Source organism: Odocoileus virginianus, chromosome 5 (genome assembly GCF_023699985.2).
Source record: "Odocoileus virginianus isolate 20LAN1187 ecotype Illinois chromosome 5, Ovbor_1.2, whole genome shotgun sequence".
NCBI lineage: Eukaryota > Metazoa > Chordata > Mammalia > Artiodactyla > Cervidae > Odocoileus > Odocoileus virginianus.
In genome coordinates this window covers 56048626-56066922 of record NC_069678.1, presented here as the reverse complement: position 1 = coordinate 56066922, position 18297 = coordinate 56048626, and the positions used below count along the sequence as shown (strand labels likewise).

The following is an 18297-nucleotide window of genomic DNA, read 5'->3' as shown; positions in this document are numbered from 1 at the left end:
TAACCTTGATAAGAATCATGATAAATAAATAAAGAATATTTTCCTTTAGGCTTAACTTAACTAGAAAACATGACTTATTCATCCCACCCTCTGAAAATGAAATGTTTTCTTTAGAAATTATTCCTCTGTTGATTTAAGAAACAAAACTCAATATGTAACTGTATTGATTCCTTATAGTTATTTTAAATTTTAAAAGCTTCTTCAATACCAACTGAATAATTTTAAAATATATTTCTTTTTTCTTAATCATTAATCTTAAAAGGAAACCTACTAAATAGTATTGATAATGTCAAAAAATTTGATGAATATTCTTCACGCTCAGATTATTCTTCTAAAATATGTATGTTACATGTATTAAATTATCAGACAACAAGCTGACTTTTACCAAATTCACAATCTTGGCAGTTTTTCATATTTAATGAGGATAATGAGATACTCCAGGCAATGAAATCATTGATAATAAGGCTACCAGATACTCCGATTTAATTGGAAAATAATTGCTGCTGCTCTTTTTTTAATATAACGTTCTTATCGGACATGACTGAGCAACTAAGCACATACAGCACTCGAAGATGTGTGAATGTTAAATAAACTAAGCAATCACTCACTCACTCAATGATCATAATCTATCAAGTGAAGTGAAGTCATTCTTCAAAGTGAAGAGTCGCCCTATCAAGTGAAGTGTCTGACTCTGCGACCCCATGAACTGCAGCCCACCAGGCTCCTCCATCCATGGAATTTTCCAGGCAAGAGTACTAGAGTGGGTTGCCATTTCCTTCTCCAGGGAAAATCTATCAAAATCCAACACAAACAGTCATGTTCTCATTTCTTTCTTTTGCATTTCTTTCTGTTCATTGCTGGGAAGTAACAGTTGCACTAAAGACCAATTTGTTATTGCCTTCATTTCAAGTACTAAAAGGAAAAAGATTATTTTTCCTCTGATTTAAACTAATTTAATGTCTTTTTATTGTACTTTTTTCCAAGTGCATCACAGTCCAAAAATTCTGCAAGTGAAGAAAAATAAATGATCTTAAGTCACCCAAAAATAAACTATTGTTCTACTTGGTCGTGGTGAATCTATGAGGATTTTGCACATGAAATGATGATTGTGATGATGATGATGATTTAATCTGACATGTATACTAGGTAGTTTGCATGCATTATCTCTTCTAGAATTTACAGTCAACCTATAAACTACAAATGACTGTCCCCATTGTCCTTCACAGATTAGAAAATTGAAGAGAGAGGTATGTGTTATACTTGTCTATTAGATAGTGGTGAGAAAGCATTAACAATTTCACCAGACTTTACTTGTTTCTTTTCAGACAAAAACTGCTATCCTGAGACAAACCTCTCTGCCTGTATGCCTTATTAGTTTTTCCTGGGTTCCGCTTGCAGTTGTTACAGGACTTTTCAGAATAACTTTCCTGTGTCCCTCAAAAATTAAAGCTAGAATTGCAATATGATCTAGCAATTCCACTTTTAGAGATGTTTCTGAGGGAAATAAGATCACCATCTCGAAGAGACATCTGCACTCCCACGTTCATGGCAGCATTATTTACAAAAGCTAAGGCATGGAAGCTGAAGGCAAGGAGAAAAGGAAAGATAGACCCAGCTGAATGCAGAGTTCCAGAGAATAGCAAGGAGAGATAAGAAAACCTTCCTCAGCGATTAATGCAAAAAAATAGAGGAAAACAATAGAATGGGAAGGACTAGAGATCTCTTCAAGAAAATTAGAGCTACCAACGGAACACTTCATGCAAAGATGGGCACAATAAAGGACAGAAATGGTATGGACCTAACAGAAGCAGAAGATACTAAGAAGAGGTGGCAAGAACACACAGAAGAACTATACAAAAAAGATCTTCATGACCCAGATATCCACGATGGTGTGATCACTCACCTAGAGCCAGACATCCTGGAATACATAGTCAAGTGGGCCTTAGGAAGCATCACTATGAACAAAGCTAGTGGAGATGATGGAATTCCAGTTGAGCTATTTCAAATCCTAAAAGATGATGCTGTGAAAGTGCTGCACTCAATATGCCAGCAAATTTGGAAAACTCAGCAGTGGCCACAAGACTGGAAAAGGTCAGTTTTCATTCCAGTCCCAAATAAAGGCAATGCCAAAGAATGTGCAAAGTACCGCACAATTGCACTCATCTCATATGCTAGCAAAGTAATGCTCAAAATGCTCCAAGCCAGGCTTCAACAGTACATGAACCGTGAACTTCCAGATGTTCAGGCTGGATTTAAAAAAGGCAGAGGAACTAGAGATCCAATTGCCAACATCCGTTGGATCATAGAAAAAGCAAGAGAGTTCCAGAAAAACATCTACTTCTGCTTTATTGGCTACACCAAATCCTTCGATAGTGTTGATCAAAACAAACTGTGGAAAATTCTGAAAGAGATGGGAATACCAGACCACCTGACCTGCCTCCTGAGGAATCTGTATCCAGGTCAAGAAGCAACAGTTAGAACTGGACATGGAACAACAGACTGGTTCCAAATTGAGAAAGGAGTACGTTAAAGCTGCTTATTTAACTTATATGCAGAGTACATCATATGAAATGCTGGGCTGGAAGAAGTACAAGCTGGAATCAAGATTGCCAGGAGAAATATCAATAACCTCAGATATGCAGATGACACCACCCTTATGGCAGAAAGAGAAGAACTAAAGAGCCTCTTGATGAAAGTGAAAGAGGAGAGTGAAAAAGTTGATTTAAAGCTCAACATTCAGAAAACTAAGATCATGGCACCTGGTTCCATCAGTTCATGGCAAATAGATGGGGAAACAATGGAAACAGTGACAGACTTTCTTTTCTTGGGCTCCAAAACCACTGCAGATGATGACTGCAGCCATGAAATTAAAGATGCTTGCTCCTTGGAAGAAAAGCTGTGACCAACCTAGAAAGCGTATTAAAAAGCAGAGGCATTACTTTGCCAACGACGGTCCATCTAGTCAAAGCTACGGTTTTTCTATTAGTCATGTATGGATGTGAGAGTTGGACTTTAAAAAAAGCTGAGTGCCAAAGAATGGATATTTTTGAACTGTGGTGTTGGAAAAGACTCTTGAGAGTCTCTTGAACTGCAAGGTGATCCAACCAGTCAATTCTAAAGGAAATCAGTCCTGAATATTCATTGGAAGATTTAATGCTGAAGCTGAAGCTCCAATCCTTTGGACACCTGATGTGAAGAACTGACTCATTTAAAAAGATCCTGATGCTGGGAAAGATTGAAGGCAGGAGGAGAAGTAGTTGACAGAGGATGAGATGGTTGGATGGCATCACTGAATTGATGGACATGAGTTTGAATAAACTCCAGGAGTTGGTGATGGACAGGGAAGCCTTCTGTGTGGCAGTCTATGGAGTCACAAAGAGTCAGACACGATTGAGTAGCTGAACTGAACTGAAGGAATGGAAACAATCTGTCTATTAAGAGATGAGTCTATTAATTTTCTTGTATATATGTGCATGTATATACACATATACATACATACATACATATGTACATACATACATACACATATGGAGAAGGCAATGGCACCCCACTCCAGTACTCTTGCCTGGAAAATTCCATGGATGGAGGAGCCTGGTGGGCTGCAGTCCATGGGGTCGCTAAGAGTCAGACACAACTGAGCGACTTCACTTTCACTTTTCACTTTCATGCATTGGAGAAGGGAATGGCAACCCATTCCAGTGTTCTTGCCTGGAGAATCCCATGGACAGAGGAGCCTGGTGGGCTGCCGTCTATGGGGTCGCACAGAGTCAGACACGACTGAAGTAACTTAGCAGCAGCAGCACATACACATATATACATATATATCACTCAACTCTAATAAAGAAGGAAATCTTGCCATTTACAACAACACAGATGGACCTTGAGGGAATTATGCTAAATGAGAAAGATCAGATGGAGAAAGACTAATACTCTAGGATCTCAATTATATGCAGAATCTAAAAAACCAAACTCAGAAAACAGATGGATGGCCAACAGAGGTAGGGGTGGGGAGTTGGGGAAATAAATGAAGTTGATCAAAAGGTAAAAATCTCTTGCTATAAGAAAATAAATTCTGAGGATATAATGTACAGCCTGGTGACTATACAATACCATGTTTATATTTGAAAGTTGCTGGGAGTAATCTTAAAAATTTTTATCACAAGAAAAAATTGTAATGGGTTGAAGTGATAAATATTAACCAGACTATTTGTGGTCATCATTTTATAATATATTCATGTATCAAATCATTATATTGTACAGCACAAACTAATACAATGCTCTATGTCAATTATATCTCAATAAAACTGGAAAATAAATAAATAAACAAAATACCTCTTCTGTGCCCCTGGAATCATTTCCTTATCTCACAAAGATATACACTTCAAAGTCACCAAGAAAACTTAGTTAAATTTCTTTATTTTTCTTTTTAGTCCTACTTCCCATTGAGCTGACCCACATTCTTATTTTTCTTACCCTAAGTCTTGAGAACTTTGAATAAAATGTGTATGCCTGTGAAGACATTCAGCCTAAGATGGAAACTGAGCCAACTTAAAGTCTTCTAAGCTTGATTTTAATATTGGTGATCATAATTTATAGTAGCATAATAATAACCATTTATTGAGTGCTTATTACATGCCAGGCAGTAGGTAAACACTTGCATGCACTGTTTCATTGAATGTTTGCAATAACTCTGTTAAATTTTAGATAAAATTATTATCCTCATTTATAGTTAAAATACTTTGGCCACCTCATGTGAAGAGTTGACTCATTGGAAAAGACCCTGATGCTGGGAAAGATTGAGGGCAAGAGGAGAAGGGGACGACAGAGGATGAGATGGCTGGATGGCATCACTGACTCGATGGACATGAGTTTGAGTAAACTCCGGGAGTTGGTGATGGACAGGGAGGCCTGGCATGCTGTGGTTCATGGAGTTGCAAAGTGTCGGATGCGACTGAGCGACCGAACTGAACTGAACTGATGGTTAAAAGGAACTGAGGTTTAGAAAGATTAGGTTAATTAGCTTGATTAAAGTCAGCCTACTAAGAAATTAACAGAACTAGGATGTGGCACCATATTTAGTCTAATATCAGTGCCCATCCTCTCAAACACAGTGCTATATGTTTAAGTCTCCCACAGTAATATTAAGGAATTACTACAGATGTTGGGATGTCTTTCTCTACATTCCCAATATGGTTTATAAATTCCTCAAGCAATTAATATTGTCACTGTGGCTACTATTGCCACTATTAATATAGCATCAATAACAATGACCCCTGCATATTTATGCATATTTATCATACCCACCACACTTCTGGAATATTTACACATTTAATCTTTACAGCTACCCTACAAAGTAAGTGCAAAAAAATCCCAGTTCTTCATAATAGGATTCAAAAATCTTACAGAGTTTAAGGAATCACTTTCAGGTTCCATAGCTATTAACCCAACATTTGATCCAGGTCTGACTCCAAAACCTATCCTTTCAAACCTCTGAGGGTAACCTGACCATGACATTTCTCATCCAAATGAAGTTCCTACTAATTTAGTTGGCATCCTAGTTGCCTCTTGACTTTCTCCAACGATATCACTCTCCCTTCAAATGGTTGTCTCACACAACTGAGAAAAATACCCTAGGTTGGAGTGGATCATTCTCTTGTCCAGTGAAATGGATAACGGTGTTTCCCATTAAGAAACTTGAAGTAATGTCATCGTTCATTGTTATTACCTTTTTTCCCCCCTGAACCCATTCTCTTAAGAAAACTTATGTCTCTGAAATGAGGTTCATAAATTACTACATTACTTTAAAAGTTATGTTATTATTAACCACAATCCATTATGAAGATCTTCAGGCTCTATTTCTCAAGCAAATTACATAAAAGTTGGCAGCCAGAAGGGAATTTATCCTTCAAACATTTGCCCTAAACAGTGACTCGTTTGATCTGGTTTAGTTAACTCCTGGGTTAGTAAAAAATTTAAATAAAGATTTACATGTCAATGGGTTGACATGTCAGTCTGTTCTGAATAAATGTTAATTGATCCCTGAGATGCCTGAGAATTGTTGACTATTGTTGCAAAATTAGACCAAAGATAAATTCCAAGATACAATGATCTTTTTTTGTTGTCTCAGGTTAAACTGCAATTGATGGGTTACCATTTGAATTCACTTGATAACACAGAATTTGAGTTTTGATGATCTTGCTGAGATATTATTCCCTTGAGCAAAATGTTCTGCACTGTTTTAATCAGCTTAACTAGTTCTGTGGAAAACAGAGCAGCCAGTTGGACAGAAAACTGGAGAAGGAATAAAATGTCAGATACACCAAATAGATTTTGCTTGCCAGCAGCAAGGGAAGAAAGACTCAGAAACTGGGGATAGCATTTCCCTTTCTAAAATATGCTCCATTCTGAAAGAGCATTGGATTTTTCAGGAAGAAAGTAGAGCAAATTTCAAAATTAAACAAGTGATAAACAGAATCATTTCACTGCTGACAAATGGTCTGCTCTCCCTCTTGCCTGTCCTGAGTTTTGCAAATTCTCAAAGGAGATCCTGTCATTAGAAAGTAAAACACTTTCTCAATAAGCCTGAGCTTAAGTTACCTTGCAAGTAGGAGAGGAAGTGTGAAAGGAAAAACAAACAAAAAAGAAATGAAAAACAAAAGGACTGAAAGAGATTTATACTTAATAGCCCATATCATGATAATCTCTTCAGTACAGTTCAGTCGCTCAGTTATGTCCGACTCTTTGTGACCCCATGGACTGCAGGACGCCAGGCTTCCCTGTCCATCACCAACTCCCAGAGCTTGCTCAAACTCATGTCTATCAATTCAGTGATGCCATCCAACCATCTCACCCTCTGTTGTCCCCTTCTCCTCCTGCCTTCAATCTTTCCCAGCATCAGGGTCTTTTACAATGAGTCAGTTCTTCGCATCAGGTGGCCAAAGGATTGGAGCTTCAGCTTCAGCGTCAGTCCTTCCAGTGAATCTTCAGGACTGATTTCCTTTAGAATTGACTGGTTGGATCACCTTGCAGTCCAAGGAACTCTCAAGAGTCTTCTCCAACACCACAATTCAAAAGCATCAATAATTTCTGTTAGCATTTAGCAAAAGGAAAACTCAAAGGGCAGCAAGAGGAAGTGCCCTCTTTTTCTGCAAACATCTACTGCATGGCTGCATCTAACAAGGAAGGGTCTGAGTGTTTGTACTAGTGTGCACACACCCACATTTGACATAAGGGCTATACTTTTGCTGAAAATCTTGTTTGCTGAATCAAAACACCTTCTGCCTGCTGTGCATGATTGTTTCTGGCAGCTTGAAAATGCCCAGGCCTTGAAACAGAGTGAAAGTCTTTCTTTCATGGGGCCTTGGAGCATCTTTCCATGATAAACTTCATGCTTCAGAAAATAATTATAGTAGAAATTCTTCACAAAGGGAATTCATGGCAATTACATTCTAACCTGAAATAAGATAAGAATCCTAGCCACATTTTTCATTAACTCTGTGGACTTGGCCTTGTGATTTACCCTCCTGGAGTCTCAGACTTCTCATCTGGAAAGTCGTGATAATGGCACCTACTTTGTGGCATTGGCTTGAGAATTTGATAACATGTCGCTTCAGTTGTGTCTGACTCTGCAACCCTATAGACTGTAGCCCACCAGGCTCCTCCATCCATTGGATTATCCAGGCAAGAATACTAGAGTGGGTTCCCATATCCTCCTCCAGGAGATCTTCCCAACCAACGGATCTAACCTGCATCTCCTGCATTGCAGGTGGATTCTTTTATTGCTGACCCACCAGAGAAGCCACATGTACAATATATGTGCTCATAAAATGATATCTTCCTCTACTATTATTATCAGTGTTCATGTTTATTTATGACCATTTTCTAGGAGTTTGGTTCCTTACATTTTTTTTTTCTATTAAAAAGCTCTTTTAAAAGCATATGTGATCAAATGAGTGAATTATTCAGAAATACTAAGACATGAGATCTAGCAAACAGCTTGGGTGCATGTTAGGTCCCTTCAATAATGTCCAACTTTGTGCAACCCTGTGGACTGTAGCCTGTCAGGTTCCTCAGTCCATGGGATTCTCCAGGGAAGAATACTGGAGTGGGTTGCCATGACCCCTCCAGGGGATCTTCCCGACCCAGGGCTCGAACCTGCATCTCCTGCACTGGCAGGCAGATTCTTCACCACTGGTGCCACCTGGGAAGTGCCTAGGAAATAAAGTGAAAGTGAAAGTCGCTCAGGCGTGTTTGACTCTTTGCAACCCCATGGACTAAACAGTCCATGGAATTCTCTAGGCCAGAATACAAGAGTGGGTAGCCTTTCCCTTTTCCAGGGAATCTTCGCAACCCAGGAATCAAACCCAGTTATCCTGCATTGCAGGCAGATTCTTTACCAGCTGAGCCACAAGGGAAGCCCCCTAGGAAATGGTGTACCTCATAAAAAAGAGGCAATATGCTGAACTGAGGAGAAACTTTTAAAAAATTTTACTCTAAAAGAGGTAAAGATTATCTGATAGGTTTGAACACCTGGAAAGCTGTTAAGATTTAGTTATTAGCACATAGAAAGTTAAGCAAATTTAGCTTGGTAAGTTCTTAACTCTAGAAAATGAAAAACATGTCCAAGAAAGGAAACATGATGACAGTTCTACTGATTCTGCAGTTAAGGTTATTTACATTGCCATAAAGATGAAAACACTGAATTGTGTTAATAAAATTGCATTATAACCATAATTGTCCCATAATGGGACAATTAGTGAGGAGAGAGATGAATACAGTAAAATAGAAAATCAACCTATAAGGCCCAAAGTTGATGAATCAGGGCACAGCAACATAAATATATTATTTAAAAATATAATAATATATGCCAGAAGAAATGTTGAAAAAAAGTGGAAAGTATTGGAGTTGTTTGGAGAGCAGGGTGGTGGGGAGAGGGTTAGAATGAGTGTGGGTATTACAATAAACTTTTTTATTGAGTGAAAGATTCCTTAAACTCTATGCTTGTCTGCTCAGTCATGTCCAACTCTTTGCAATCCCATGGACTGTGGCCCACCAGGCTCCTCTGTCCATGGGATTCTCCAGGCAGGAGTACTGGAGTGGGCTGCCATTGCCTGCTTCAGGGCATCTTCCTGACCCAGGGATCGAACTCGCACCTCCTGCATCTCATGCATTGACAGGCGGATCCTTTACCACTGCACCACCTAGGAAACCCTTTAAATTCTATCGTACTTTATACTTGTCAAAAGTTTCATATATGTTATTTCATATAATCAAAATCCTTTTATTTATCCCCTATTCCTATATTGCCATTTCCCTCCTCGCCCTTTCCCTCTTCCTGCTGGGAACCACTGGTTTGTTTTCTGTATCTGTGAGTCCGCCTCTCTTCTTTGTTCTATTCATATTTGTTGTATATTGAGATTCCACATATAAGTGATTATAAAGTACTTGTCCATCTCTGTCTGACTTACTTCACTTAGCATAAAGCCCTCCAAGTCTAATCATGCTGCTGCAAATGGCAATATTTCACTCTTTCTCATGGCTGAGTAGTATTCCATTGTATACACGACATCTTTATCCTTCTGCTGTCATAAGTTTTTAGTGCCATTTGACTTTTTAAAGGGATGAACATAATATTGTGATTAAAAGTGAAACTTTTTTAAGAAAAGAAATACACATTTGAGATATAATGGACATCCCATACACACACACACACACACACACACACACACACACACACATTGATAAACCCAAGTGTATGAAAAATCTACACAATCTAATCTTTGTAATATTTCCTGAGACAAAATTAAAGAAGGAAATGAGATCTATCATCTAATGACTAATACAGGATTTGGTAGTTTGAATGAAGTGTGTGTGTGTTCAGTCACTCAGTTGTATCTGACTCTTTTGCAACCCCATGGACTATAACCCACCCAGCACCTCTGTCCATGGGATTCTCCAGGCAAGAATGCTGGAGTGGGTTGCCATTTCCTCCTCCAGGGGATCTTCCTGACCCAGGGATAGAACCCACAACTCTTACTGTCTCCTGCATTGGCAGGCAGATTCTTTACCACTAAAAGTACTTTCAAGTATTTTAAACATGCAATCTCATAGTAGCAATCAAATATTAATTAAATTAATAAATGAAGTATTTCAAGTTTCAATGATAATTCTGCTGAAGGGATAGTAACAAGAATATTCAAAATGGCCATGGTGGGAGAAAGTCTGTGATAAGGAGAGGAGTCATGCATATCTAACTAAGATTGCTAAACTTTTGAGGCAGTGGTTCCCCTTCAGAATTTGGCACGAAATCAATATTATTTCTCCAAAATTTTTCAAATAAAGTTAATTCTGTCACTGCAATTCTTAAAGAGACTAGGCAAAAAAATAAATAAGTAACAGTCAAGGAATGTTGAAAGTAAGTAACAAAGCACAATTGCTTTTCCTCTTGAAATGACTTTTCATGGATCTTCTAAGACTCCAAACCACTGACTTTTGAAAATCAGCTTGCAATTTCATGCACACTGTCTACAGTTGTCCAATTCACATAACCACACCCAGAATGTAGGATGCACTGGTGGTAAAGTGCTGTTTCCAAAATATAAATATTTCAGTGCTGAAAGACAGCATTTTCTTTTTCCTCACTAAGGCAAGAAAAATGCAAAGATAAATGTCATTAATTGTTCCAGACATTTCCCTTTAGTGAAATACAAACTATAAACATCAATACCGCATTCCACTAATAGCTTCAAGCACTGGCTTAAAGCATCATTAATTTTACATTTGTAAAAAGGTCTGAAAATGTATACCTTGCATTTTACTGAAAGGTTCAATCGATAAGTCCTCCTTGTTGCTTTCATTTTAAATAGCAACACAAAAATGTAGTACTTGCATAAGTGTAAATATATATTTATTCATATATGTAATATAACATAAAGTTATATAACAGAAAGTAATAGGAAATTCAATTCTAACCATTTTCAAGGTTTCATTTTCCAGGTGGGATGTTATTTTTTTTAATTCATTTTTTTTTAATAGCTTGATTTTAAATCTCTCTTGTGAGATCAACACAAGGCAGAATGAAAATAAGCTCTGTGGAAGGCAAATGTGTCATTGGAAGAGATGTAATTCTTTATTTAAATAATGGTCCTTTTATATTTCAACCTGTTTTTGGCAAATAACCTATAATGCTCCTCTTCTGGTTAGGATCATGTTGTTTCTTTGCCCCCACATGATGCCAATTTTTTAAAATGATTGCAATTCCTTTTAATAATTCTACCCCCCCCCCCATTATGTTGATTTACTATTTGGGCATACAGTGAGATGTCAAGGAATTTTGGCATTCACAGGGAAGTAATTATGTTGATTTAGCTCCAGTTTTGGATTTTAGCTTTCTAACCAAACATGGAAACTTGTGAGGTTCCTTAAGTCACAAAAATTCTCTCACAGCAAGAATTCTTAACCTGTGTCTATAAATTTCCAGGACATCTGCAGACAGACTTTAGGAGGACTGCATAATCTCTGACGTTATAAAAAAACAGAAATTCTGTGTACTTTTTGTGAGAAAGAGATCCAAACCTTTTACCAGACTATTAGAGGTGTCTCTGTTTAAGAACTAGTGTTCTATTCAGCCTGCATGCTGTGCTAAGTTACTTCAATCATGTACAACTCTGTGTGACCATGTGGACTATAGTCTGCCAGGTTCCTCTGTCCATGGGATTCTCCAGGCAAGAAGACTAGAGTGGCTTGCCATGACCTCCTCCATGGGATGTTTCCAATGCAGGGATCAAACCCACGTCTCTTACTATCTCCTGCATTGGCAGGTGGGTTCTTTATCACCAGTATCCCGAGAAGCCTGTTCTACTGGGTATTTCTAGTTAAATCTAATTTTAAAAGGCCTCAGTTCATGGCAGTGGTTTCAGAATTATTTTCTTCCAATGCTCTTTTCAAAATCGAATTCCAACAACCTGATATGTAATATTCAAACCCTTCTTTTAAAAAGACTGCATAAGAATCTTAGGCATAAGCATTGATTATCCATAGTCCTTTCTTACTTTACCTTAGAAATTTACAGATTAGTGAGTACCTTCATGTTAATTTTAATTTTGACCAGAGTTAGGGTTTAAGTTTTTCAACTTTTTATATCATGCAACCTATGGGTGAATTTAACTCAGATCACCATTATATCTACTATTGTGGGCAGAAATCCCTTAGAAGAAATGGACTAGCCATCATAGTCAACAAAAGAGTCCAAAATGCAGTATTAGGATGCAATCTCAAAAATGACAGAATGATTTTTGTTCATTTCCAAGGCAAACCATTCAATATCACGGTAATCCAAGTCTATGCCCCGACAAGTAACGCTGAAGAAACTGAAGTTGAACAGTTCTATGAAGACCTAGAAGACCTTTTAGAACTAACATCCCCAAAATATGTCCTTTTCATTATAGAAGACTGGAATGCAAAAGTAGGAATTCAAGAAACACCTGGAGTAACAGGCAAATTTAGCCTTGGAGTACAGAATGAAGCAGGGCAAAGGCTAATAGAGTTTTGCCAAGAGAATGCACTGGTCATAACAAACACCCTCTTCCAACAACACGAGAGAAGATTCTACACATGGATATCACCAGGTGGCCAACACTGAAATGAGATTGATTATATTCTTTGCAGCCAAAGATGGAGAAGCTCTATACAGCCAGCAAAAACAAGACCGGGAGCTGACTGTGCCTCAGATCATGAACTCCTTATTGGTAAATTCAGACTTAAATTGAAGAAAGTGGGGAAAACCACTAGACCATCCAGGAAAAACCCAAATCAAATCCCTTATGATTTTACAGTGGAAGTGAGAAATAGATTTAAGGGACTAGATCTGATAAGAGTACCTGATGAACTATGGACGGAGGTTCGTGACATTGTACAGAAGATAGGGATCAAGACCATCCCCCAAAAAAAGAAATGCAAAAAAACAAAATAGCTGTCTGAGGAGGACTTACAAATAGCTGTGAAGAGAAGAGAAGTGAAAAGCAAAGGAGAAAAGAAAAAATATAAGCATCTGAATGAAGAGTTCCAAAGAATAGCAAGGAGAGATAAGAAAGCCTTCCTCAGCGAACAATGCAAAGAAATAGAGGGAAACAACAGAGTGGGAAAGACTAGAGAGCTCTTCAAGAAAATTAGAGATACCAAGGGAACATTTCACACAAAGATGGGCTCAATAAAGGAAAGAAATGGTATGGACCTAACAGAAGTAGAAGATATTAAGGAGAGGTGGTAATAATACACAGAAGAACTGTACAAAAAAGACCTTCATGAACCAGATAATGACCATGGTGTGATCACTCACCTAGAGCCAGACATCCTGGAATGAGTAGTCAAGTGGGCCTTAGGAAGCGTCACTATGAACAAAGCTAGTGGAGTGATAGAATTCTAGTTGAGCTGTTTCAAATCCTAAAAGATGATGCGGTGAAAGGGCTACACACAATATGTTAGCGAATTTGGAAAACTCAGCTGTGGCCACAGGACTGGAAAAGGTCGGTTTTCATTCCAATCCCAAAGAAAGGCAGTGCCAAAGAATGCTCAAACTACTGCACAACTGCACTCATCTCACACGCTAGTAAAGTAATGCTCAAATTCTCCAAGCCAGGCTTCAGCAATATGTGAACCATGAACTTCCAGATGTTCAAGCTGGTTTTAGAAAAGACAGAGGAACCAGAGATCAAATTGTTAACATTTGCTGTATCATTGAAAAAGCAAGAGAGTTCCAGAAAAACATCTACTTCTGCTTTATTGACTATGTCAAAGACTTTGACTGTGTGGGTCACAATAAACTGTAGAAAATTCTGAAAGAGATGGGAATACCAGACCACCCGACCTGCCTCCTGAGAAATCTGTATGCAGGTCAGGAAGCAACAGTTAGAACTGGACATGGAACAACAGACTGGTTCCAAATATGAAAAGGAGTACATCAAGGCTGTATATTGTCACCCTGCTTATTTAACTTATATGCAAAGTGCATCATGAGAAAAGCTGGGCTGGAAGAAGCATAAGCTGGAATCAAGATTGCCAGGAGAAATATCAATAACCTCAGATATGCAGATGACATCACCCTTAAGACAGAAAGTGAAGAAGAACTAAAGAGCCTCTTGATGAAAGTGAAAGAGGAGAGGGAAAAAGTTGGCTTAAAGCTCAACATTCAGAAAACTAAGATCATGGCATCTGGTCCTTTCACTTTATGGTAAATAGATGGGGAAACAGTGGAAGCAGTGTCAGACTTTATTTTCTTGGGCTTCACAATCACTGCCAATGGTGATTGCAGCCATGAAATTAAAAGACGCATACTCCTAAGAAGGAAAGTTATGACCAACCTAGACAGCATATTAAAAAGCAGAGACATTACTTTGTCAACAAAGGTCCATCTAGTCAAGGCTATGGTTTTTCCAGAGTCATGTATGGATGTGAGAGTTGGACTATAAAGAAAGCTGAGCACCAAAGAACTGATGCTTTTGAAATGTGGTGTTGGAGAAGACTCTTGAGAGTCCCTTGGACTGCAAGGAGAGCCAACCAGTCCATCCTAAAGGAGATCAGTCCTGGGTATTCATTGGAAGGACTGATGCTGAAGCTGAAACTCCAGTACTTTGGCCACCTGATGCGAAGAGTTGACTCATTTGAAAAGGCCCTGATGCTGGGAGGGATTGGGGGCAGGAGGAGAAGGGGACGACAGAGGATGAGATGGTTGGATTGCATCACTAACTCAATGGACATGAATTTGGGCAAACTCTGGGAGTTGGTGATAGACAGGGAGGCCTGGTGTGCTGCGGTCATGGGGTCACAAAGAGTCAGACATGACTGAGTGACTGAACTGAACTGAGAGTTTAAATTTCAGATATAGAGCTCATGACTTGAACTATGTCAGAAAAATGTATGGTAATAGCTTCATACCTGAGATATTGCAGACTGGCACAAACTCAGAAAGGCATAGGCTGATAAGGAGGCATTTGCCCCAAATTCGACTGCTCTTTAATAAAAATTATATCTCAAATTAAATAAAGCTGTTACAACTCTGTAAGATAGGCCAGACGTGAAAAAATTCCATTAAAGACAGAATTTGGTAAATTAGTCTCTCTTACTAAGGTACCTCACCTAGAAATGTAAACTGAATTAAGAGGAATTGTAACAGATTTATTTTAAAGGTCCTGGGAGAAATATACGGTCTTTAGATATCACTTCAAGAGACATATTACCCTAGGCCCTCTTATCAAGAACAAAATAAGGATTGGAGCATCAAGGGAAAGATGATACTTTCCAAGAAATTATACCTCTTCCTTTGTGAATAGGTTTATGTGATTACGGAAGTGGATCAGGGCCCATGGTGATCCAGGCATTGTTGTAGTGGTAGCACCACATTTTTGTGCATTCAGACACAAACTGACATTCTAGTGCTTGCTTCCTTGGGAAAAGCCAGAATGGTGCCTGTCTGGACCAAGATCCCACAGATGACCTTGTCCTGCAAACCCTCACACACAAAGCCTCCTCTTGGTGACCATGGCCCTTGCCCTAAGGCAGAGACTGTCAACTATGAGCCAATATGTCCTCTATGGTGCATTTGGCAATATCTGGGGACATTTTTGATTGCCACGACAAGGGTGATATTACTGGCATCCAATAAGTAGCTGCTAAACAGCTTACAGTGTACAGGATACTGCACCCCCAACAAAGAATTCTCTGCCCCAGTGGGTAAATAGTTTCAAGATTCAGAAATCCTGTCCTAAGACTTTTTCTCCACTCTGCAAGATTACAGAGGCATGCACTATTCAGAACCACATTTTTTACTGGGCCACTAGAATTTAATCAGTTTGAATGCCTTGCAAATTGTACTGCTTTGGGCAGAGTGGAGTGAAAAAATATTCTAAAATGTGTCTCCGTCTTCCTGGTTAACACCAACTCCTTTCTCAAAAAAAAAAAAAAAAAAAAAAAAAGCACTAAGGCATGTCTGACTCTTACTATAGCATGCCAGGCTCCTCTGTCCATGGGATTCTCCAGGCAAGAATACTGGAGTGGGTTGCCATTTCTTTCTCCAAGGGAACTTCCTGACACTAGCAATTGAACACAGTCTCTCGCATTGCAGGCAGATGCTTTATCGACTGAGCTACACAGGAACCCAAATGCAAATTAAATGTCACCTCCTACACGAAACTATTTCTTATTTCATCATCACCTTCCCCACATAGTACTTATAGGCTTACCCCAAGAGCAGCTCTGTTCAAATTACTTCCTATTCCCCTACTAGATTATAAATTCACTGAAAGCTATGTTTGTTTATTTTAAAATCCTTGTGTCTTCACACTTACTAGAATGCTTAGCACATTATAGGTACACAGCAAATATATGTGGAAGAAAAGAACAAGGCTGGAGGACTGGCTTAGATTCTGAGTTACCTACCTCCAAAATAGGTTTACTCAAGACTGTTTTAGGGATTGCCCTGGTGATCCAGTGGCTAAGACTCTCCACTCCCAATGCAGGGACCCTGGGTTCAATCCCTGGTTGGGAAGCTAGATCCCACATCCACAACTAAGAGCTCACACGCCACAGCTAATGATTCTACACGCTACAACTACAGACCCAGCACAGCCAAATATCTAAGGATGTCTGACTGCCTGCCCTCCAAGGACATGAAACTGAGCAATATCTCATTCCTGGCATGTAGGTTCATCAGCATTTTAGTGGAAATGCTTGGCCTACCAGAAGATAGCCGTAATGATGTTTACCTCAAATGCCACAAGACAAAGACTGTAGAGATCATAAGATCTAGTTGGGGGGTTACTTCAGAGCTCTCCTTAAATACCTTTTCTTAGAGGAAAGAGTGCAAGGTTGACATGCCACTTTTAATAAGCCTGGCCTTGCAGCCTCTGTTCTATAGAAGTTCTTCCTTCACCAAAGGAGGAAAAAGTAGAGTGAGCTTAATGAACACATGAACAGGGTAGTGAGGTAGCCCAACACTCATCTCAACTAGTAGTCAGTTCACACCAGTACCCATGTACAAATCTACTAAAGGAGCTGACTATGAGCAAGGACAGTTCTTTTGTTGGCTGCCTATAGAATACATGCAAATCCACAAGTGGAAGAACTAAATTTAGGATAATTTATAAATATGCTTTTGTACTAAATGCAAAAAAAAAAAAATTGAATTATAATGTGAATAGGCATCAAATTAGAGATACCAAGGAAACATTTGATACAAAGGTGGGCACAATAAAGGACAGAAACAGTATGGAGCTAACAGAAACAGAAGATATTAAGAAGAGGTGGCAAGAATACACAGAAGAACTATACAAAAAAGATCTTCATGACCCAGATATCCACGATGGTGTGATCACTCACCTAGAGCCAGACATCCTGCAATGTGAAGTCAAGTGGGCCTTAGGAAGCACCACTATGAACAAAGCTAGTGGAGGTGATGGAATTCCACTTGAGCTATTTCAAATCTTAAAAGATGATGCTGTGAAAGTGCTGCACTCAATATGTCAGCAAATTTGGAAAACTGGCCACAGGACTGGAAAAGGTCAGTTTTCATTCCAATCCCAAAGAAAGGCAGTGCCAAAGAATGTTCAAACTACTGTACAATTGCATTCATCTCACATGCTAGTAAAGTATTGCTCCAAATTCTCCAAGCAAGGCTTCAATAGTATGTGAAACCGAGAACTTGCTAGATTCAGAAAAGGCAGAGGAACCAGAGATCAAATTGCCAACATCCGTTGGGTCATAGAAAAAGCAAGAGAGTTCCAGAAAAACATCTACTTCTGCTTTATTGGCACCTCCAAAGCCTTTGACTTTCCAAAAAACTGTGGAAAATTCTGAAAGAGATGGGAGTACCAGACCACCTGACCTGCCTCCTGAGAAATCTGTATCCAGGTCAAGAAGCAATAGTTAGAACCAGACATGGAAAAACAGACTGGTTCCAAATAGGAAAAGGAGTATGTCAAGGCTATATATTGTCACCCTGCTTATTTAACTTATATGCAGAGTACATCATGAGAAATGCCAGGCTGGATGAAGCACAAACTGGAATCAAGATTGCTGGGAGAAATATCAACAACCTCAGATAAGAAGATGACACCACCCTTAAGGCAGAAAGTGAAGAAGAACTAAAGAGCCTCTTGATGAAAGTGAAAGAGGAGAGTGAAAAAGTTGGCTTAAAGCTCAACATTCAGAAAACTAAGATCATGGCATCTGGTCCTTTCACTTCATGGCAAATAGATGGGGAAACAGTGGAAACAGTGGCAGACTTTATTTTTTTTTGGGGGGGGG

General features: G+C 38.9%; 1 protein-coding gene across 3 annotated transcripts in view; it reads right to left on the bottom strand.

Moving 5' to 3' along the window:
- The window catches only part of PTGER3 (prostaglandin E receptor 3), a 225914-nt gene that overhangs the window by 157512 nt on the left and 50105 nt on the right, over positions 1-18297 (bottom strand). The window lies entirely within an intron of this gene.